This window comes from Culex quinquefasciatus, chromosome 2, assembly GCF_015732765.1.
Source record: "Culex quinquefasciatus strain JHB chromosome 2, VPISU_Cqui_1.0_pri_paternal, whole genome shotgun sequence".
In the NCBI taxonomy this organism is placed as follows: domain Eukaryota; kingdom Metazoa; phylum Arthropoda; class Insecta; order Diptera; family Culicidae; genus Culex; species Culex quinquefasciatus.
The window spans coordinates 171894105-171913564 of record NC_051862.1 but is presented as its reverse complement, the minus strand read 5'-3'; the positions used below and the strand labels follow the sequence as shown (position 1 = coordinate 171913564).

The following is a 19460-nucleotide window of genomic DNA, read 5'->3' as shown; positions in this document are numbered from 1 at the left end:
GAGAATTTTTCATATTTTCGACCAAATTATAAAATGTTTGAAATATTTTTATTGAAAAGATCAGATAATTTCCCAAAAGTTTAAATTTTTATCATTGAAAATCAGACTAAATGATCCGAGATACAGGCTACTTAGATGACACTAAGAAAAATTCCTTTTTATCTATTTGATTTCTTTTGAGGCTGTATCTTCGAAACTAATTGCTTAATTTTCAAAGTTCCTGAGGAAAAAATTGTAGGATATTTTTTCAGGGGTGCTTTTTCTTTAGCTCAAAAAACCTTAAAAAAAAAAGTTGAAAATTTTTACCTTAAACACGCAACCGAGATCGGTGGAAATTTGTGCGGAATCCCTCCCGAAACGAGCGAGAAATCCTTCCGCGCACGGACAGGCGAGAAATCACGCACAAAGCTTGTGAGGGAAAACCGCATGAATTATTTCAAGCTTGAAAACACGAAAACACTCACACATTGAAAGGTTTTTTTTATTTGTGTTGGTGTTTATTTGGTCCCGTTTGTTGTGGTAGTATTGGTGAGCAAGTTTTTTTGCGTGTGTATGCGTGTACCAAGAATGTTCTACTTCTTACTCTTGTTCTTTTTTTTTCTCAGAAAAAACAGTTGATTTTAGTTAGGTTTTTTATTAATGAACTTCAACTGACTCATTTACAAATCGTTGCGCCTTTTCCAATCACGCCCGGAAATGATTTTCGACCGTTGTTGCCGCGGTTCAGCCATTTGCCCACCACCGTTCTTGATCAGGAACTGGCTCAAAGTCATGGCCAAATCCGTGATTTCTGGACTTAATTTTTCCACACGAAGTTTCCTGCAGCCGGCAAATGAACCTGCAACCTGCAAAACAAAAAAAAAAACAAGAAAACAATAAGTTTCATGACTTCCACCTGAAACTCAGAAATGTGGCTGGTTTTTATCTCAAAACGAAAATGTTCGCTTACCTGTTCGACAAGTCATATTATTTTCCCGAGCTCCAGTTCAATTTCTTCAAAATTAACCGTTTAATGTCCGCCGAAGAAAAAAAAACCTCTCGAAAGCAAAACTGGAAAACGATTGATTTGGCCCGACCGGCCCGACAAAGTGACAGCGACGGCTGCTATGAGTGTGTGTGAGTGTTAGTGAATATATAGTTTTGACAAGGGGCAGTACCTACACCACGGATACTTTTTAGTTAGATATGGGTCATGCCTTAAACTACGTAATTACAATTTAATTGTTGAAATTTTTTGTTAAAATGAAAATTACAAAATCGTAAAATTATTTATAAATGATGTTTTATAAAAATAATGTAAAATATTGTATAACAAAAAAAACTGAAAACTGAATTTACTGGATTAGGGGAAGGTGGGGCAAGACGACCATATGGGGCAAGAGGAACAATCGCTCGAAAGGCCGTAATTTTTACAATTTTGATTATTTCCAGTATGAGGAATTGTTGCTAGCAATGCAATTAACTGATTCTACTACCATATATCCGCCAAAACGACGTACACGCCACGGGGCGTAAGATTTAATTAAGTTTTTCTCGAAACCTTTGTTTTCTTATAATATTTGGAAAGTACAAAATAAGGCTTAGGGTTCGTTTTAAGGCTCATTTTATCAAAATGCTATTTTTCCTAGATCAGTAGTGTCCTTACCATTGACTTGCACCTTTTATAAAGTATGATTTAATTTTTAGTTATTTTTGCTGAGAGTTTAAAAAAAATCTTGTTCAGGTGGGGCAAGTGTACCATATGGATTTTTAGTATGGAAAAAATTACAAATTGCTGCAACAACATATCTTATTGGGAAAAAATACATAAAAATACTTAAAAACTGATAAATAATTATTAAAAAAATTGTCCATGCAAAATTTAGTCATATTTCTCGAATTTCCTTTTTTTCATATGAATAATATTTTTTTTTCGTAAAAACGATCAATTTTTTAGTAAAATATTATTATTTAATCTAAAAATGAAAGAAACGTTTCAAATACATTCTAATCTGATGTATCTAAGTGATAACAGTTCACTTGTTAGCAAATTGACATGTTGTTACATGAATTGTTCCTCTTGCCCCAACGGGTTGTTTGTCTTGCCCCACTAGTTGAGAAGAACGTACGGAAAATCAAAATTTCTAAAATCAATTTTTTGCATTAAAAAACAGGATTTTTTAAAACATTTTCTATCAAAGGCTTAGTCAAGACCTGGAATAAGATGATTATGAAAAATCCGACAGATTTTTTAACGTTTTTGATGGGTTATAACGAGCATTTCCTTAGCTTGTTACACTTGCCCCACTTTCCCCTATGTCATAACGTCAAAATGTAAAAATGTAAAAATGTAAAAATGTAAAAATGTAAAAATGTAAAAATGTAAAAATGTAAAAATGTAAAAATGTAAAAATGTAAAAATGTAAAAATGTAAAAATGTAAAAATGTAAAAATGTAAAAATGTAAAAATGTAAAAATGTAAAAATGTAAAAATGTAAAAATGTAAAAAAGTAAAAATATAAAAATGTAAAAATGTAAAAATGTAAAAATGTAAAAATGTAAAACTGTAAAAATGTCAAATTGTCTGAAATTTTGACATTCTGACATTTTGACATTTTGACAATTTGACAATTTGACAATTTGACAATTTGACAATTTGACAATTTGACAATTTGACAATTTGACAATTTGACATTTTGACAATTTGACAATTTGACAATTTGACAATTTGACAATTTGACAATTTGACAATTTGACAATTTGACAATTTGACAATTTGACAATTTGACAATTTGACAATTTGACAATTTGACAATTTGACAATTTGACAATTTGACAATTTGACAATTTGACAATTTGACAATTTGACAATTTGACAATTTGACAATTTGACAATTTGACATTTTGACAATTTGACAATTTGACAATTTGACAATTTGACAATTTGACAATTTGACAATTTGACAATTTGACAATTTGACAATTTGACAATTTGACAATTTGACAATTTGACAATTTGACAATTTGACAATTTGACAATTTGACAATTTGACAATTTGACAATTTGACAATTTGACAATTTGACAATTTGACAATTTGACAATTTGACAATTTGACAATTTGACAATTTGACAATTTGACAATTTGACAATTTGACAATTTGACAATTTGACAATTTGACAATTTGACAATTTGACAATTTGACAATTTGACAATTTGACAATTTGACAATTTGACAATTTGACAATTTGACAATTTGACAATTTGACAATTTGACAATTTGACAATTTGACAATTTGACAATTTGACATTTTGACAATTTGACAATTTGACAATTTGACAATTTGACAATTTGACAATTTGACAATTTGACAATTTGACAATTTGACAATTTGACAATTTGACATTTTGACAATTTGACAATTTGACAATTTGACAATTTGACAATTTGACAATTTGACAATTTGACAATTTGACAATTTGACAATTTGACAATTTGACAATTTGACAATTTGACAATTTGACAATTTGACAATTTGACAATTTGACAATTTGACAATTTGACAATTTGACAATTTGACAATTTGACAATTTGACAATTTGACAATTTGACAATTTGACAATTTGACAATTTGACAATTTGACAATTTGACAATTTAACAATTTAACATTTTGAAATTTTGACATTTTGACATTTTGACATTTTGACATTTTGACATTTTGACATTTTGACATTTTGACATTTTGACATTTTGACATTTTGACATTTTGACATTTTGACATTTTGACATTTTGACATTTTGACATTTTGACATTTTGACATTTTGACATTTTGACATTTTGACATTTTGACATTTTGACATTTTGACATTTTGACATTTTGACATTTTGACATTTTGACATTTTGACATTTTGACATTTTGACATTTTGACATTTTGACATTTTGACATTTTGACATTTTGACATTTTGACATTTTGACATTTTGACATTTTGACATTTTGACATTTTGACATTTTGACATTTTGACATTTTGACATAACAATTAAGGAAAACTGTAAATTCTTCAATTGTTTAAGCTGTTTGAGTCATGTCACTCCTGCACCACACTGCTAAGTGAATTTGTGCTGATCGGCGATACAAATGAAGCACGCATACTTGTGCACAGCACTGACGTGTGAGATACAACTGCGCTTCGAGTGTTTACGTTCTTGGTCAATGAAATTGAAACATTTCGACATTTTCCTGTGATGGTGTGCGTGAATTTTCGAGACCGTTGAAGTCGGGAGGGATTTCCGTGCGATTTCAGCGTTGTTCCACACAGCTCAAATTGGGAGGGCCACCCTAACGGATTTCTCGTTTGCGTGAAGAACATTTAACTTGAATATCGTACATTTCATCAATTCGATTGAAAATTTGATTTCGCTTTAAAAAACATTTTTAATTATTCCTTTTCCCGGATTTTCAATATTTTTTAAAAGGCAACATTTTTTTTAAAATTATACCTCTCAAACCAGATTTTGCACCACAACGCACTATGGCTCAAGAAGTGCCTTATACTATCTGAGGGATAAGATCATGAATCTGATATTTTTTTTAAATTTTAGGCCATACAAACAATGCTTTCAAAATATTGAAAAGCTTTATGCTGAGAATGAAATTTGCCGATTTTTATTAAACTATGTGATTTTTTGTTCAATTTAAAAAGTGTCTTTTCTAGAATTAAAATTAATACACATTTGCTTTCAAACGATTTCAAAGCTTCACATGAATGCTAACCGGTTGAAGAAAAACACACAGGAAAACAAGGGGTTTTGAACGAGTATCACCAAAATATTGCTTTATTTTTAAGGAATGTTAAAAATGAACTTAGTTTGGTTTATTATCCATGTTTTGATAATAAGTAAGGAAATAACTGAGATTTATTTTAGATCTCTGGTTGAATAAAAATTAATTGTCAAATCTCAAAATTTCACAAGAAATAAAACAGGAAAATTGTAAAGAATACAGAAATCATAGGAAAGTATTTAAAATTATTTAAACTTCCATGCTCTATTCTAAGGAAGCTTTTACTACAAGCAAAAAAAAAATGTATCGTGAGATGTTAACTTTTTGTTTGTTCCTCCCAATCTATAGCGCAATTCGTGAAATTTGTTGTTTCATTCGAGAAAAGAAGAAAAAATCACCAGTTGGTGTAGGCTCACTCCGCAACGACCAAGGTCAGATGCCGTACGTTCTGAACCTTCTGAACGTTCTGAACGTTCTGTCCATGCTGCTGTGACATCCCACGCCACGCCGTGAAGCGCGAAAGCATTCTCCAGTGTTGTACCAAATCACCGTATTCCGTAATCATTCGTACAGATGTGACCTGACCTGTGGGGTCCCGATGGGCGGTGGCGTTGGCGTGGTGCTGGCCATCCCATGTCATTGAACGGTTGTCGCGTTGTCAGCTACGCTGGTTCTCCCATCGTGTGGTTCGTCCAACTTTGAAAGACTCTACGATCTGATATTCGTTCGAGGCGAACATTTTTCCCCGCGCTTTGCAAGGAGGCACTTTCCGGAAATGTCACACCACGCTTGGTGGTGGCTGTTTTGGGGTCTCTCCGGGTTGATGTCTCTATCGGTTGGGAGCACCAAGCAGCAACCATCAACAATCCACCATTTGGGGAGCAAAAATAGCCACCAAATCGCGTGATTTAGGGGGTGAGTGTTGATTGTAGGACTTTGAGTAAAATTATTTTTTTTTGTTTCTCATGATTTTTTTAAACAAATTAATTTTATCTATCCTCAAAAAAAAAAAACTATGATTCTGAAAAGCAAATTAGACACCTCTCTCCTAATTTTCCAGAACGAGCTTCCAAAGCGCATCGTTCTAGTCTTCGTCCTCCAGACCGCGATGCTCAGTTCGTTAGTTCTTCTTTCGAACTCTCAACCAGACCGAGCACAGAACAACCGTGCTGGGTATCCTCTTTAAGTGGAAGTACACAACACGAAACGAACAACCCAGAAGTGAAAAACTGCCACCCAAAACAAGGCACGGACGGCAAAGTGACTTCAGAGCCAGCAGCATCCTTGATGTTGACAAACAGACCGGATGGGACAAACTGGGAAACTAGGAGGAAAGCAGAACTCGGCACTCCCGACAGCACGATTGGAGGATCTTCCGAGGAACCGAGTGAGGACGACGACGACGACAGACGGTGAAGATAAAGCAAGATTGGAAATGGAAATTTTCCAGTCGATTTGGCTTATTTGAAGTTTATTTTTTTCTTTGATTAAATCACTTATTTAATCATGTTGTTGCAGTGAGTGTGCTGACGATTGTGTTGTCAAGGGGGAGGGGGTTTAAGGGTATTTTATGGGAAATTTAAAATAAATTTTCTGTAGGTCCTCAGTAGCTGATCAGTTTTAATAAATTCATTTTTTTACTGTATTTAGACATTAAGTAGTTTTAAAACATTTTTTTAACTATGTTTTATTCTGTTTTTAAGCAGTAACTTTTTTTCTATTGATAATCTGTTTCTAAATTTATTTTTCAAACTACATTATCTTAACTCACATTTTTTTCTCTTCTGTCATGTTTATTTATGGAAAAACCACGTAAACCAATATATTAACTAAACCCCAACGTTTACGTACTTGAGCGAAGTGCTTTCCAAAATTGGAGTTGTAATGTAAACATCGTTACATCACGGTATTTACGATCATACCGAAACAGCATCAACGCGTCATCATCGCCATCATCTTCCAAAATAGTCCTTGCTTTGGCGAGTGTGTGACACCGGAGGGACTTCACGGATTGGCACGAGTCAACATCCTCCCTTTTGACACCCAGTGAGACCAACTAACGCAGCTTGCTCTGTTTTCTTTTTCCATCATATCTTACCTAACCTTATCACATCGCCACGATGATGCACGCAGTTGGGCGAAAGCTGTTACATAACCGGCTTTTGCTATCGTTTTTGGTTGGGAAATATTTTGTATTATTTTATAACTCCGACTCCGGGTCTGACTCTGACTCCGACTCCTATTTTAATTCCCCAAAAACGACCTGACACCAACAACGACATCCATATACGCTAGAGTGTAACAAAAATGAATTTTTGCTGGCATTCAGGCGCTGGATCCGGTGGGCGTACTGAGCCCAAATCCCAAATATTAGCTTGATTGGGCGTAACAGGAGTTGGCGCTCCACCCATCAATTTTAAATGGGATTTAACCCGTATTTTTTTTTCAAAAATGTCTATTTTTGAAGCACTTCGGACACCAATGCGTTTACCAAAAACATCACTGGCGTGTTGGCCAGATCCTTGCTCACGTTTGGTATATATATATAATTGAAGTTTAGAGCATCCTAGAGCTTGGTACAGTTGAAGGCCTCACAGAAAAAAATAATGTAAATTTGGAAGCTGTAATTTTGGAAGGTTGAATATTACCTCTTAAATGATGCAATTTTACCTCAATTTAGACTGAAAAAGTGACAATACACCAGAAAAGTGGTAAAATTACAATTTCCAGAGGTAAAACTACACCTTTTTTCTGACATAAAAGATGTACCCCTTCCCAGATGTAATATTACCATTTTCGAAAAATCGACCCCAGCAAAAAAGGCTCGAGATGCCATTTGAATTTGCTGGGACCAATTTTTCGAAAAAAATGACAAATTTTGAAGGCCTGTACTGAGCTCTCAAAACTTCAATGTTATCTAAACCAAAACATACGCAAGGATCTGGCCCACACGCCAGTGATGTTTTTGGTAAACGCATTGGTGGCCAAAATGCTTCAAAAATATGAGCAATTCTCTACGAAATCGGTCTTTTTTCTTCAATTTTAATTTTTGTATTTTTTAATCCGGCTGAAACTTTTTTGGTGCCTTCGGTATGCCCAAAGAAGCCATTTTGCATCATTAGTTTGTCCATATAATTTTCCATACAAATTCGGCAGCTGTCCATACAAAAATGATGTATGAAAATTCAAAAATCTGTATCTTTTGAAGGAATTTTTGATCGATTTGGTGTCTTGGGCAAAGTTGTAGGTATGGATACGGACTACACTGGAAAAATAATACACGGTAAAAAAATTTGGTGATTTTTTATTTAACTTTTATCACTAAAACTTGATTTACAAAAAACACTATTTTTAATTTTTTTATTTTTGATATGTTTTAGAAGACATAAAATGCCAACTTTTCAGAAATTTCCAGGTTGTGCAAAAATCACTGACCGAGTTATGAATTTTTAATCAATACTGATTTTTCAAAAATCGAAATTTTGGTCGTAAAATTTTCAACTTCATTTTTCGATGTAAAATCAAATTTGCAATCAAAAAGTACTTTACTAAAATTTTGATAAAGTGCACCGTTTTCAAGTTATAGCCATATTTAAGTGACTTTTTTTGAAAATAGTCGCAGTTATTCATTTTTTTTAAATTAGTGCACATGTTTGCACACTTTGGAAAAAATATTTTTGAAAAGCTGAGAAAATTCTCTATATTTTGATTATTCGGACTATGTTGATACGACCTTTAGTTGCTGAGATATTGCAATGCAAAGGTTTAAAAACAGGAAAATTGATGTTTTCTAAGTTTCACCCAAACAACCCACCATTTTCTATCGTCAATATCTCAGCAACTAATGGTCCGATTTTCAATGTTAATATATGAAACAATTGTGAAATTTTCCGATCTTTTCGAAAAAATATTTTGGAATTTTCAAATCAAGACTAACATTTTAAAAGGGCGTAATATTGAATGTTTGGCCTTTGTGAAATGTTAGTCTTGATTTGAAAATTCCAAAAATATTTTTTTCGAAGAGATCGGAAAATTTCACAAATGTTTCATATATTAACATTGAAAATCGGACCATTAGTTGCTGAGATATTGACGATAGAAAATGGTGGGTTGTTTGGGTGAAACTTAGAAAACATAAATTTTCCTGTTTTTAAACCTTTGCATTGCAATATCTCAGCAACTAAAGGTCGTATCAACAAAGTCCAAATAAGCAAAATATAGAGAATTTTCTCAGCTTTTCAAAATATTTTTTCAAAACTGGGCAAACATGTGCACTAATTTAAAAATGAAAACTGCGACTATTTTCAAAAAGTCACTTAAATATGGCTATAACTTGAAAACGGTGCACTTTATCAAAATTTCAGTAAAGTACTTTTGATTGCAAATTTGATTTTACATCGAAAAATGAAGTTGAAAAATTTTACGACCAAAATTTCGATTTTTGAAAAATCAGTATTGATTAAAAATTCATAACTCGGTCAGTGATTTTTGCACAACCTGAAATTTCTGAAAAGTTGGCATTTTATGCCTTCTAAAACGTATCAAAAATAAAAAAATAGTGTTTTTTGTAAATCAAGTTTTAGTGATAAAGTTAAATAAAAATCACCAAATTTTACCGTGTATTATTTTTTCCAGTGTAGTCCGTATCCATACCTACAACTTTGCCGAAGACACCAAATCGATCAAAAATTCCTTCAAAAGATACAGATTTTTGAATTTTCATACATCATTTTGTATGGACAGCTGCCGAATTTGTATGGAAAATTATATGGACAAACTAATGATGCAAAATGGCTTCTTTGGGCATACCGAAGGCACCAAAAAAGTTTCAGTCGGATTAAAAAATACAAAAAAAAATCGAATGACCGAAATCCTAGAGAACTGCTCATATACATTTTTGAAAAAAATATTTTTACAGGTTAAATCCCATTTAAAATTGAAGGGCGGAGCGCCAACTCCTGTTACGTCCAACCAAGCTCATATTTGGAATTGGGGCTCAGTACGCTCACCGGTACCAGCCCTGAATGTCCGCCTAAAAGTCATTTTTGTTACACTCTAATATACACTCGACCCCAGGTGGTTGCTCACATTTTTGTTTGACATTTTTGTTAGTTTGTACCGCACTGGATGGTCAAAGTCAAACTATTAAGTGACGAACTGTCACTTTTTACTCGGGGCCCACGCACACTTTCAAAACGAACGTTTGGTAGTGTGTGTGAACTCCGTGTACAAGGGGTGTCAAACTAAGAAGTGGCCCCGTTCGTTTGACAATAGTTGGTGTCAATCCATCGGGGTTTGAGTGTACAAGTTATGAACATTAGACGATTAATCCAGCATCGATGCTTTCTTACTATCTTGTCGCACGTCGCTTTTTGATTATCCGAAAAAAATGCGTGTTTGACCTTGAATAAATGAAAAATATACAATAACACGTATTCTTTGGTTGACCATTCTGTGTCCCGAAGTTTGGTTTAATTTGGCTGCCGGAATCCCGAGTTACAATTACAAATCTTTACGGTAATCGGGCATGTACGTGTGTCAAACGCGTTCTGACCTGAAACCCCTTTGGCCAGTTGTCGCACGTACAACAATTTCCTGGGTGTGTCAAGATAACACGACAAGATTGAAACATCTTTCCTATGAAGAGTGACAAAAATGCACGTGTTTTTTTGGTTTTTATGAATATCTCAAGATTGAAATCCAATTTTGGGGATGTTTGGAGGTCAAAATGTGAGGCATTGAATGCTGCACAAAATAGTGTTCTTAACTAATTTTGACCCATAATGCACGTGTGACAAGACGTGTGACGGCGACGACTGTGAAGACTAGACAGTTTTGACTCCAACGTTTCAGAATTTAAATCTTGGCTTTTTTAATTGTTTGAAAAAGCCATTTTACGTTTTTGGCTGTTTGTGTAACATCAGTTAGCAGGGAGTTTTTAAAACACCAAAAAAAATGAAAACTTGGTTGATTGAACATTGAACCATTTAACAAAGACTCTAGATGTATTCAATTCACACTTCCAGGTGAATCGCCTTAACGTTTGGTTCCAACAACCTTTGCCTGTCAACCGTAGTTTATTTATAACATCTTCCCCTCCGCAGGACGTCAAACGATTTGAACATATTTTTTGCTCGTTCCCCGACACCTTTTTTTCGAAACTCCAACTCTTCCGCTTTCCGAACGAAAATACGGTCAAAAGGCCTAGGACCTCGAAAACATCTTAATCTTAATTCCCTGTCGTTCCTGGGCATGTTGGAAGTTTGGTTGAAGATTTGGCCTGTAAATAAACACACACACAAACACATATCCAGAGGGTAGGTCGGTTGGTCGGTCGCAGCAAGGATGGTCTTTTGATCCCAAATGGCGATATATTACGAGAAATCATAATCATAACATCGAGCAGTGACGGGGGTTGTGTTGAAGAGTGAGGAGTTTTGGGAGGAGATGATGGGAGCTTGGTGGGGGTCCTCAGCGGTGTGCTGGTCTCCTGCTGGGGAGGGGAGAGCAAGTCACACTTTGGAGCAGGATCTTGTTCTGGAGTTGGTAGTGGCAGGGGTGACAAGAATGTCATGTGTACTATTTTTCTCGTTGAATTATTTAATGTTGAACTTATATTTTTTTACAGTTCATGCAATTGTTTATGCTTTTATTCCAAAACCTGCTTGCTGGCAGCGAAATTATGTGAAAGTTGAATTTTTATTCGTCTTGAAAATGCCGATACAACCTATCTCGGTCCTGGGTAGGGTTGCCAGGTTGCCAGATAAATCTGGGAATGCCAGATTTTTCAACTGTCAGCCAGAATTATGATTCATCCTTCTCAGTGCCAGATTTTGACAGATTTTGCCAGATTTTTCACTTTATGTAAATTTTGTACAAATTTTGGATTCTAATTAACGTATTTAATAAAAAAAATATAGAGTGAGTTTTTCTTAGAGGAAATGATAATAAAACATTTTTGAGATTATAAAATCAATTAAACCAGAATTCTACAAATTTTTGAATTAATTCATATCCTCCCTCCCCTTTTAGAACGGTTAGATTTTCGTCTTCCAGATTTTTCCAGATTTTTTTATCAATACTTTGCCAGATTTTTCCAATTTTGACCTGGTAACCCTAGTCCTGGGTATGGAGTGGTGATTAGAGTGGTTCAAACTATGACCGTTCATAACAGGTCATACTCTTGGTGGTGGTCAGAAAGGCAGTTGTTTTTCAAGGTCAAACTGATGGCCGACGGTTTAGAGTTCCAGACTATCATTCCAGAGATGCGAGTTTGAATCCCAGATTCAAGTAGTTTTTTTTAGTAAATAATTTCAAAAGCCATTGTTTATTTCGTTAGGAGGGGCAGCGAATGACCGAAAGATTCAAACTGCCGGAAATAAATTAATCAACAACAACATTGTTTATTTGACTGAGAAAGCCAAAAAATCATCAAGTTGAAATATTCTTAAAAATGTTAACTGAATGTTCAAAACTCAAAATATCAACACTGAAGTAACATCTTTGTCTGAAGGTCACAGTCTTAAACAAGCTGCCTTGGAAGGATTCCCGCTTCTTCACACATAGATGAAGACATGTAACTTGGTGTACATTCGGCCCACATGACTTCATTTTGAGGGGATGCAAAAGTGAACCCCACTTCAGAAGCAGCACCAGCGCAGCGCTGCCAGCAGCAGTCCCGAACCTTTTGACGTTTATTGTTAATAAAACTGGGAACTTTATTTTGATCAAGCATCTCTCCCCCCCATCTTTTTCCTGTTATTACACGCTTTTCATTTTCATCGTGGGCTCAAGCACCTGAGAAGTTGTTGTTGTTTTTTGCGTGTGCCTCCCCTCAACTTATTTTATGGAGTGCGGAGGTGAAACCGCGGTACGGTACTTGTACTTCGAGGGGTTGCGCTCCAAGTAGGTAAGTTGGCTGGAGTGGGGTCAACTCACTTTGGCGCAGGATCGAGCGATTGTTTCCGCGTCTTTTGTTTCGGGGCCAACTTGGGACCGCGGAGAGGTTAAAGTTGAGATTATTTATGGACCGATGTTGTGGTAACGAATTTTGGTGGGTCTTACTTCCCATAGGAAATTTAAAAATATTGTTTAATAACACGAATAATTTTGCAGGCGTTTTGAAAAATTATTATTGGGCAGCAGTTGCCCCGATCCCTCTTCGATTTGCGTGAAACTTTGTCCTAAGGGGTAACTTTTGTCCCTGATCACGAATCCGAGTTCCGTTTTTTGATATCTCGTGACGGAGGGGCGTTACGAGCCCTTTCATTTTTGAACATGCGAAAAAATAGGTGATTTTCAATAATTTGCAACCTGAAACGGCGATGAGATAGAAATTTGGTGCCAAAGGGACTTTTATGTAAAATTGGAGGCCCGATTTGATAACGCACTCAGAATTCCGAAAAAAAAGGATTTTTCATCGAAAAAAAACACTTAAAAAAGTTTTAAAAACTCTGCCATTTTCCGTTATTCGACTGTAAATTTGTTTGGAACATGACATTTTAAGGGAAATTTAATGTACTTCACGAATCTACATTGACCCAAAAGAGTCATTTTTTCATTTAGAACAAATTTTTTTATTTAAAATTTAAATAACCCTGCAATTTTTTAGAGTGTAAGAATGTTCTACAAATTTGTAGAGCAGACAATTACAAAAATGATGATATGTAAAAATATAAGAAGTTTGCTCATAAACATCACGAGTTATCGCGATTTAATGTATTTTTTTTGAAAGGTTGATCGTCGTTGATCATGGTCGTTCATGGTCACCAGCGTCCGACACGGACAACGAAACAAAGAAAAACACAAAAAGTTACTTTTTCAAAACTTTTCTCTTGTAACCTTTCGCTTAACATCGCTTTTCTCTAAAACTTAATCCTGAATTGCCACGTTCAAAAAACATATTTTTGCTCAGATGCTTTCTATGAATTTGGTCGTAGAACCCGAGCAGGAGTAAATAACACGGGAATACCAAATTTTGGTATTCAAATCAAAAATCAAAATCAAATTATTCGCTCTACAGCATTGCCTTGGCGTTCTCGATTGCGAGATTCCTACACGAAACTAGATGTTCGAAGGCTTGATTGTTGAGGCAATTGCAAACCTCTTTTTACACCTTAGCTTTCATCCACCCGGGATTCGAACTGACGACCTTTGGATTGTTAGTCGAACTGCCTACCAGCGACTCCACCGAGGCAGGACCCAGGGAGACGACTCCTACACCTGGACTGAGCTAACGACCTAACCTTTTTTAGGTTAGTCCGGGACCAACATTTACTTCCCTTCCGACGGAAGGCGTGATCAGACAAATCTCGTCTCGAAAAATGCCACCGGGACCGTCTGGGATCGAACCCAGGCCGACTGGGTGAGAGGCAATCACGCTTACCCCTACACCACGGTCCCGGCTTAATCCGATAGTGTAATTTTTTTTCATGTTTTGCCTCATACAAAACAAACAAAACAAAGCAATCCACGTTAACGACCCCCGGGTCTTTTGTGGGCTCTGTTGCAAGTTTCTGCTCATTTCTAGGCGTCCGAAGGTTATGTGTGGTGAGTCACCCAAAACCTCTTTTACGCAAATGGACCGACGTTTTACTTCCCCATCCGATAGAAGCCTCATACTATGTTTTAAAAGGATTTATTTCCAAATTTGGAACATAAATGTGCACTAAAAATTAATGTCCCTTTTCATCATTTAGTCCCGATTCAACAATTTGAAAAACAAAACAACTTAATACAAGATTGTATGGGTTCTTGCCATCAAATTTGACTGCTTTCTCTGCTCCATCCCCAACCACCTTGTCTCATTTTAATAAAGTACAATCAGTGGTCTCAAAACACCTTCAGATTATGTTTGCCGGCGTGAGAATCTTCACGGCGTAATCCCCGTGGTAAACAAGCCCACAATACACGACACGACTCATTAGCGACATCGTTCGGGCCATATTTATTCATTTTTATTCGCAGCCCATTGCCGGAAAACTCGCCCCACCCAATCCGGAAAAGAGCGGAATTTTCTTGGGCTGTCCCACGTGGGCGGGCCAGGTGAAGAGAACCAAATTGGTCCTTGCTTGGTCATATTCACTCTCATCTTTCTAATTAATAACTTCTTTCGTAATCCAAAAGCTTATAAATAATTAATTTTTATTGTTTTCTTCTGGTCGTGTACTTTTCCCCCGGAGTGGCGAAGGTGGATAAGTCGAGGGTGGAAGTTTCCGGGGAAGAAAGTCAATCATCACAATCATCTTAGTAAGGAGCACGAAGAAAAGTTATTTTTTAATGTACAAAAAAAAATTAAGATCAATTTAGCTTTTAACTAGCTAATCACTTAAAAGTTTTGAAAGAAATTAATAAAATGTACAAAAAATAAAAAAACAGTTTTTTTCCGTGCCAACGCGGTTTTATCTTCATCTGGGAAGACAAGCTAGACAGAGCGAATCATTATCATGCAAGCAAAGTAGCATTTTGGTTGCCAGTTTTTGCCGACGAGGGCTTTGTTTCTCAGATCTCGGGCAGCTGTGGTGCGGTTTCAGCTTGGCTTGCTTTTGGAGCGGACGACGACGTGGCTCAGCCACGTGGAATTGAAAAAAAGGTTTAATTCACCACTGGTTGAAATTGAGTGTTGATGAGGGGAAACGTGATAGTTTTAAAAGATTAATCTATTTTTGGAGTGGCGTTGAATTGGTCATGAAGTTTTATTATTTTAAGTAAAGGTCATGTTATAATGAAGAAACTTAAAATCAGATAAAACGACGGTAATAAAAACGTTACCACAACGTTTCAACAATTATAATCCAAAAAGGTTAAAGTTTTGGTGGTTCCACAATTGACTAATTGGGTATACATAAATAATGTTACTTTGTGTTATTGATACTTTTTACCTTTTCTTTGATAGAGTTTTTCAAAAACCTTTACAAATTTTCCTGTTCTTAATGTATTTATTAGAGTGTAACAAAAATGACTTTTTGGCGGGCATTCAAGGGTTTGTTCCGGTGGGCATACTAAGCCCAAATCCAAAATATGAGCTTGATTGGACGTAACAGGAGCTGGCGCTTTGCATTTGAATTTAAAATGGGATTTAACCCGTAAAAAAAGATTTTTTGAAAAATGTCACTTTTTGAGGCATTTTGGCTTCTGAAGCGATTATTTCCAACATCATTGGCGTGTAGGCCAGAGTTCAGTACAGACCGTCAATGTTTGGGATTTTTGAAAAAAATGACCCCAGCAAAATCAAATGGCGTCTAGGGCGTCGCGAGGTGCGACGCATATCTTTTTTGCCGGGCCGATTTTTCGAAAAAATGCCAAACTTTGAAGGTCTGTACCGAGCTCCAGGGTGCTCCAAATTTCAATGATATATATACCGAAAGATGCGCAAGAATCTGGCCTACACTCCAATGATGTTGGAAACAAACACTTTAGTGGCCAAAATGCCTTAAAAAGTGACATTTTTCAAAAAATCTTTTTACGGGCTAAATCTCATTTAAAATTCAAATGCAAAGCGCCAGCTGCTGTTACGTCCAATCAAGCTAATAAAGTCATTTTTGTTACATCCTAGTATTCATAGATTTTAATTCGGGGAACAACTTTGTAGAACATCGCAGAGTTCTAGGAATCGATCCTGAGAAGATTCAAGATGTTTTGTGGAGTTTGTTTTTGCTGGAAAAATTAATAAAAAAAACATGCTAAACAAATTACCCTCACAAAAAGACACATTCGTGTTTAAGATTGCTTTTTTGTTTCAATTATTTCAGAACAATGATGAATTATCAGAACTTCTTAAATCCTTTAATGCTGATATACTTAAAATCAAATCGAATTATTCGCTCTACAGCATTGCCTTGGCGTTCTCGATTGCGAGATTCCTACTCGAAACTAGGTGTTCGAAGACTTGGTTGTTGAGGCAATTGCAAAGCTCTTTTTACACCTAAGCTAGCATCCAACCCGGGATTCGCTGATGACCTTTAGATTTTGAGTCCAACTACCTACCAGCGACTCCACCGAGTCAGGACCCAGGGAGACGATTCCTACACCTGGACTGAGCCAACGACCTAACCTCTAGGTTAGACCGGGGCAAAACTTTTTCGAGGCCGCACCCGAACTGCCTCGGCCACGGCCAGCCCTTGGCATGCGGGTAATCACGGTTAATTACGGCGAAAACATCGAAAAGCTTGAAGAGCTGTGAACACTCGACTGTTGCTGGTTGGTTTTGCCAGTTCCGATTATTAGGGCATAGGTACACCATATTCTTGATTTACACCGCGAAATGGGGGTGTTTAAATCGAGAATCGTTTAAAAAAAAACTGTCATTGACTTAAATTGAGAATCTGACTTAAATCAAGAATCTTTGGGATTCCGTAATTTGTCGGAGTATTTTCAAAATTTATCAAATGTGCATTGTTTAGTTATGTTATTAAAATTTTTTGGCATGGTTTTGGAACACCTGGGATGTTGTAGTCCATCCGAAACTTCCGGGAATTTTGTGCAACTGGCTTACCAAAGAAACAAGTCGAAACTTCAAAATTTTGACAACGGATCCTACCCAGACTAGTTTAGTGAGTGCGGTAGGCTACAGTACATTGTTGTAACAACTTATTGGGATGATCTGGATCATCCAAGGACTCCCTGGAGTTATGACCTGTGGGTCTACCGCCGTAACAAGCCAGATGTCGACGGTTTTTGACCCCGAAACATACCCGCATAGCTTCAGTGTGTATGGTAGACTACTTTCAGATGTTTTTGGAAAGTCCTGGGTCATCCAAGGACTCCCTGGAGTTATGACCTGTGGGTCTACCGCCGTAACACGCCAGAGGTCGACGGATTTTGAGCCCGGAACATACCCGCATAGCTTCAGTGAGTATGGTAGACTACTTTCCAGGTGTGTTTGGATGTCCTGGGTCATCCAAAATTTCCCTAGAGTTAAGATCTGCAGGTCTACCACCGTAACAAGCCAGAGGTCGACGGTTTTTGACCCCGGAACATACCCGCATAGCTTCAGTGAGTATGGTAGACTATTTTTCAGATGTGTTTGGATGTCCTGGGTGATCCAAGGACTCACTGGAGTTAAGATCTGTGGGTCTACCGCCATAACAAGTCGGAGGTCGACGGTTTTTGACCCCGGAACATACCCGCATAGCTTCAGCGAGTATGGTAGACTACTTTGCTGATGTGTTTGGATGTCATGGGTCATCCAAGGACTCTCTGGAGTTAAGATCTACAGGTCTACCACCGTCACAAGCCAGAGGTCGACGCTTTTTGACCCTGTAACATACCCGCATAGCTTCAGTGAGTATTGTAATGTAGTCTACTATACTCACTGAAGCTATGGGAGTATGTTCCGGGGTCAAAAACCGTCGACCTCCGGCTTGTTACGGCGGTAGACCCACAGATCTTAACTCCAGGGAATGCTTAGATGAAACAGGACATCTCAACACATCTGGAAAGTAGTTTACCATACTCACTGAAGCTATGCGGGTATGTTCCGGGGTCAAAAACTGTCGACCTCTGGCTTGTTACGGCGGTAGACCCACAGGTCATAACTCCAGGGAATCCTTGGATGACCCAGATCATCCCAATAAGTTGTTACAACAATGTACTGTAGTCTACCGCACTCACTGAAGTAGTCGGGGTAGGATCCGTTGTCAAAATTTGCACAAAATTCTCGGAAGTTTCGGATGGACTAGAACATCCCAGGTGCTCCAAAACCATGCTTAAATGTTTTAATAACATAACTAAACAATATACAATTGATACATTTTGAAAATACTCCGACAAATCACGAAATCCCAAAGATTCTTGTTTTAAGTCAGATTCTCAGTTTAAGTCATGATCATTCTCATTTTAAGTCATGACTTAAAAAAAGTTGCGTCAATCGAGAATCGTTTAAAACAAGGTGACTTAAAAAAAGAATATGACGTACTCAGGAATGTAAATTGACTGTTTATTTATTTATTAATTTTTTCTGGAGGAAAATTCTTTCTCAGTTTTTGGCAATAGAACAAAAACAAAAATTCACAAAAAAAACCGTTTTGTTGATACCAGGCACAATATGGAATAAATTATTCTCATATTTAAATAAAAAAAAGTCGTACAGTAATTTCCTAGTTTAACTTAACACCGGTTTAAATTATCATTAAACGCTCCGCTGGCTTCTTTGTGGTGTGTTGGATTTAGTTGGATTTGCATTGGTTTACTTGGCAATTTACGATAACAATGATAATCAATCAACCGACCAGCAGCAGAGGCAGTGTGAATAATTATTGTAGGTTTGGGCTTCACGCAGAAGCCAATCCAGAACGTAAATCGTTGCGATCGTGCTATCTTGTCGCATGTTGATTTCATTCCTCACTCTGGCATTTATAGATCCCCAAAGCTTGATTTCATACGACAAGGTAGCTAGAGCACGTCGAAATGCAATTATTACAGACTCACCACACAGGACTCTGCAACGATTGGGGGGGATGCGCTGGTGGTTGGACTGCTACTGCTGCTCATTTATCAAACAGTTTGAATTGTGGTGTAATTAGCGAATCATTTGGCTTTTTGATGATATATTTGCCAAACAGTGCCAAATGGATGATGTGATATCGGTGTTAATTGAAAGCTACTTTCCATTCATCATACGTAATGTTTCAGTGTATTTGCATTTAAAATTACATCCTCAGTACTATTTCAATAATCAATTAAACTATATTCATT

The 19460-nt window shown here is 36.5% G+C and overlaps 1 long non-coding RNA gene across 1 annotated transcript; it reads right to left on the bottom strand.

Annotated features, from left to right (window-relative positions):
* Positions 1–618: 618 nt before the first annotated feature.
* On the bottom strand, positions 619–1172 carry LOC119767542. Its single transcript, XR_005277582.1, has 2 exons — positions 950–1172; positions 619–845 (listed from the first exon to the last, which is right to left on the bottom strand). It is a non-coding gene; the product is annotated as an uncharacterized LOC119767542 (long non-coding RNA).
* Positions 1173–19460: the final 18288 nt, after the last annotated feature.